Genomic DNA, 5,680 nt, shown 5'->3' on the forward strand with positions numbered 1-5,680 from the left:
TCCAAGATTGTAAGGCACTTGGGTAAGTTAATACATTTTGCCAGTGATAAAATCAAAACTCATTATATATATAAAGATTCTTATTTAAGTAAGAAGAAACATATAGAAATCTCCATTTTTAAAACCAATGGATAGAATTAGGGGTGAATATTGCTATGACAAAATTAATTTTTCCCATTACAAAAAAGATTCAATATTCTTTAGAGAACCCAGTATATTTAAATGTTAAGAGGCAGAGTGCTCGGAATAGAGTTTAGTTGAGAAAAAAATTAGCTAAACCAAAAAAATTTAGCTAAACCATTAAAATCTTTTTGAAATTAGACTGTATATTCCTAAAGAACTTCATCACAAGGTATATCATATTCATTCTTCCTTGACACTTGGAGTAGAAACAAAACTAGAATTTATTTTCCTAAATTATTGAGGTATAATTGGCATGTAACATTTTATTAGTTTCAGGTGATATTTATATATGTTGTGAAATGATCACCAAAAGTCTAATAAACATCTGTCACTATATGCAGTTTCATTATTTTTATTGTGATGAGAACTTTGAGAATCTATTCTCTTAGCAACTTTAAAATATGCAATACCATGTTTTTAATTATAGCCACCCTGTTGTTGTTTAGTTGCTAAGTCATATCCAGCTCTTTCGTGACCCCATGGACTGTAGCCCACCTGGATTTTCTGTCCATAGGATTTCTCAGGCAAGAATACTGGTGTGGGTTGCCATCTCCTTCTCCAGGGGGTCTTCATGACCCAGGGATCAAACCTGCATCCCCTGCTTGGCAGGCGGATTATTTATCACTGTGCCACCAGGTGTACATTAAATCCACAAGATTTGCTTATTTTTAACTTGAAATTTGCACCCTTTGACCCTCTTTATCATTTAATACATGCCAGGCCTCTGGCAACCACCAATCTGTTTTCTGTATTTTTGAACTTTTTTTTTAAGGTTCCACATATAAGTGAGATTATATGGTATTTGTCTTCCTCCATCTGACTTATTTCATTTAGCATAATGACCTTAAGGTCCATCCATGTGGAGAATCCCAGGGACGGTGGAGCTTGGTGGGCTGCAGTCTATGGGGTCGCACAGAGTCGGACACGACTGAAGTGACTTAGCAGCAGTAGCAGCATGTTGATACCAATGGCAAGATTTCATTCTTTTTATGGCTTAATAAAATGTTTTTGTGTATGTGTGTAAGATTTTCTTTATCCATTCTTCTATCCATGGACATTTAAGCTATTTCTGTATCTTTACCATTGTAAGGTAAATGAGGATGAAAATATCTTTGAGTTAATGTTTTCATTTTCTTCTGATACTCAGATGTGCAATTTCTGGATCATATGGTAGACTACCATATGATACTTTCTGGAATTCACATATGCCACTCACAATTTATCCCTGTCTCAATTACCTATTGCTGCACTTTTGGGGAATGTCCATACTGCTCTCCATAATGGCTCCACAAATTTACATTCCCATCTCCAGTGCACCTAGATGTGAACTTGAGCAAACTTCAGGAGATGGGAGGGACAGGGAAGCCTGGCATGCTGCAGTCCGTGGCATTGTGAAGAGTTGGACAAGTATGGCAAGTAAACAACTTCAGTGCACAAGGCTTCTCCACATCACTGCCAACATGTTATTTGCTGTCTTTTTGTTGATAGCCATTGTGAGAGATGTAAGGAAATATCTCATTGTGGTTTCAATTTGCATTTCTCTGATGAGTTATATAGAGCATTTTTTAATCTACCTGTTAGCCATCTGAAAGTATTCTTTGGTAAAATGTTCATTTGGATCCTCTACCCATTTTAAAATCAGTTTGAGTTTTTTTCTATTGAGTTGTGTTCTATTGAGCTTCTATTGAGATGGCATCCGGTCCCATCACTTCATGGCAAATAGATGGGGAAACAGTGGCTGACTTTACTTTTCTGTAACATTATAGATATATCCTTTTATATCTTTTCAGCCATATACATTTTAAAATGGAATAATTTGATATATACTTTAATTATGGTAAGATGCACATAACACAAAGTTTTCCATTTTAACCATTTTTAAGCATACAGTTCTGTGGCACTAAGTACATTCACATTTTTGTGCAACCATCACCTCTAGAAATTTTTCATCTTCCCCAACTGTAACCGTGTACACAGGGAATCCTCTGGCAGTCCAGTGGTTAGCATTTTCACTGCCAAGTCCTGGGTTCAACCTCTTCTTGGGGAACTAAGATCTCACATACCACTGACTCGGCCATAAAATCCCACATAAAAAAAATATGGAACGCTTCACAAATTTGCGTGTCATTCTTGCACAGGGGCCATGCTAATCTTCTCTATACGGTTCCAATTTTAGTATATGTGCTACCAAAGCGAGCACCTAGACAGCGTATTAAAAAGCAGAGACATTACCTTGTCAACAAATGTCCATCTGGTCAAGGCTACGGTTTTTCCAGTGGTCATGTATGGATGTGAGAGTTGGACTGTGAAGAAAGCTGAGTGCTGAAGAATTGATGCTTTTGGACTGTGGTGTTGGAGAAGACTCTTGAGAGTCCCTTGGACTGCAAGGAGATCCAACCAGTCCATCCTAAAGATCAGTCCTGGGTGTTCATTGGAAGGACTGATGTTGAAGCTGAAACTCCTATACTTTGGCGACCAGATGCGAAGAGCTGACTCATTGGAAAAGACCCTGATGATGGGAAAGATTGAGGGCAGGAGGAGAAAGGGACAACAGAGGATGAGACGGTTGGATGGCATCACCGACTCGATGGACATGGGTTTGGGTGGACTCTGGGAGTTGGTGATGGACAGGGAGGCCTGGCGTGCTGTGGTTCATGGAGTCGCAAAGAGTCAGACATGACTGAGCAACTGAACTGAACTGTTTTTTTCTATTGAGTTGCATGAGTTCTTTGTATATTTTGGATATTAACCCCTTATCAGACTTACAAATTACAAATATTTTCTACTTAGGTTGCCTTTTTGTTGATTATTCCTTTGCTGTTCAAAAGCTTTTTAGTTTGATGTCTTATCCATTTATTTTTACTTTTGTTCCCTTTGCTTTTGTTGTCAGTTTCAGAAAAGAAAAATCAGCACCAAGACTGATGTCAAGGAGTTTACTGCCTATATTTTCTTCTAGGAGTTTAAAGGTGTAAGGTCTTACATTCAAGTCTTTATTCCACTTCAAGTTGAGTTTTATATATGGTACCAAGTAGTGATCTACTTTTATTCTTTTCATGTGGCTCTCCAGTTTTCCCATTCCCACTTATTTAAGAGACTGCCCTTTTCCCACTGTATATTCCTGGATCCTTTATCATAAATTGATCATATATATGCGGGTTTTTGTTTTCTTAGCACTCTGTTCTGTGCCACTGATTTATGTTTGTTTTTATGTCCAACCTATACTATTTTAATTACTATAGCTTATAGTATAGTTGAAATCAGGGTATGTGTGCCTCTAGCTCTGTTCTTCTTTCCTAAGAGTGCTTTAGATATTTGGGGCCTTCTGTGGTGCCATACAATTTTTAGAATTTTTTTTCCTTTTCTGTGAAAAAATGCCACTGGGGTTTTGATGGGAATTGCATTTAATCTGTAGATCCCTTTGGGTAGTATAGATATTTTAACAATATTAATTCTTTCAATCCATGGGCATAGAATTTATTTCTATAATTTATTTGTATCTCCTTAAATTTCCTTCATTAATATCTTATATTTCAAAGTGTACAGGTCTTTTGCCTCAATGGTTATATATTCATAGGTATTTTATTCTTTTTGATCCAAAGAAAAAACTAATAGTATTTATTTAATATTTATCAGATGTTAAGAGTAGTATCAGGCACCACTGTTAGGACTAGATTTGTCTTCAAGTGACAGAAGACCCAAGAATAAACTCAAAATAAACAGAAAAATATCTATTTTTATTTTCTGTTGTTTAGGTTGATATAGATGATCTAGAGTAGTACTTTATATAATAATCTCAGGAATCCAGGCTCCTATTTACTTGTTACTCTGCTCTGTTCTCACTTCATTGTTTAAAATAGCTTCTGTAGTTCCAGTCATCATATACTTCTTCCAAATATTAAGACAAAGGAACAGAACACCATCTCCCTCTTTAAAGACACTTTCTGGAATTCACATATTCCACTCACAATTTATCCCTGTCTCAGTTGCCTATTGCTGTATTATAAACACATCAAAATCTAGCAAATTAAAATGACTCAGTTCTGTGGATCAATAATCTGGTCAGGGCTTAGTTGCAACTTCTGTCACACATTCTCTCACAAGGATGCAAATAAGGTGTTGGCTGAGGCTGTGTTTCATGTGAAGTCTTGACTGGGGACAAATCTGATTCCAAGCTTACTCAAAGTTAGCAGGATTCAATTCTTTGCTGGCAGTTGGCTGGAGGTTGCTCCCTGTTCCATGCCAGTTCCTTCTTCTCCAACCTTACCCCTTTGGTGAGAACTTAGTCACATGGCCACACCCAGATTCAAAAGAGATTGGAAATGAAGTCTTTATTCGAGGTGGACATGTGGCAAAATTACCCATTCTGCTATTAAGAAAAAAGGATAATACAGAAACTGGGGAAACAATCCATGGTTTCTACCACAGATACTTTATGTATTTTACCTCATTGAATTTCATAATTACCCTGTAAGGTAAACAATATCACCCCTCACACCCCGCCCATACAGCTGAGGACTTAAAGGCTCAGTCTCTGTTAAGTGACTTTTGTAAAGTTACAAAACCACTTAGGTTGGGTGGAAAAAAGAAAAAGTGATGGAAAAACCCTGCTCAAAGAGTGTCAATCACCCTAAACTTTCCATCTGTAATGAGGGCCAGTACCTCCTACTTTCTATATATTTCACAATCTCTTAATAAGAATCACACTTCCATGTGGATGAGTGTCAAATCCTGCTCAAATGTGAGCCATTTTTTAAGCATTGTGATCTTGGCATATTATTATGGCTTAAGCTAGCCAATAAGAATTGAAATATCAAGGGGATTCCACAAGCTGCTAAACTACTTGGAGAAAACCAGCTGGATTGTAAACTTCTTGAGGATAACATACATAACTTTTTATTTTTATTTCCAAAAGTACAGTGTTGGTAACAACCCCAATTTTTGTTGGGTGCAATGGGGCTTATCCTCCTTAAGCTGATAAAGCTGTAGTTGACACATTGATAACTTGCATAGATAAGTATAATACAAAAGGAAATAAATGTTTAACAGTGAAAACTCTGACCTTGACTATGCAAATGGTTAACAATGAAAACTCTGACCTTGATTATGCAAATGATGCTTCAATAAACTCAGTTGAGTGGATACCAGAAATGAGAAAAGAAAATTATTTTAATGGGTGAGTCCAGTCCTATATAAGTTTGGAGTCAATTTTAGAACCAAAACACAGAAGACTTAAATTTGTTTTTCACAAATAAAATAGAATTCTAGTTCTTGTATGAGCTCAGATTCCTGTAACCTTCCCTAAGCTAACCAACCCTTTGCCAACTAGACCCTTAAGACCACTCTAGTCTCTTGGAGTTTCTGGTTCCAACTTTCATTTCCTTTTGCTGCCCAAATCACAGTGCAACAGCCTGCTTAGTTTTATCTTGACATTTTCTCCATTTTTGCCTCTTGATTTCACACATGTTTCCATTACTTTATCTCTCTCTCACTTTTTCCC

At 36.8% G+C, this 5,680-nt stretch overlaps 1 non-coding gene across 1 annotated transcript; it reads right to left on the reverse strand.

The window, feature by feature from the left end:
- Positions 1-2,276: 2,276 nt before the first annotated feature.
- On the reverse strand, positions 2,277-2,383 carry LOC122691006. The gene has a single exon (XR_006340256.1). It is a non-coding gene; the product is annotated as a U6 spliceosomal RNA (small nuclear RNA).
- Between the last annotated feature and the right edge of the window lie 3,297 nt (positions 2,384-5,680).

Source organism: Cervus elaphus, chromosome X (assembly GCF_910594005.1).
Source record: "Cervus elaphus chromosome X, mCerEla1.1, whole genome shotgun sequence".
NCBI lineage: Eukaryota > Metazoa > Chordata > Mammalia > Artiodactyla > Cervidae > Cervus > Cervus elaphus.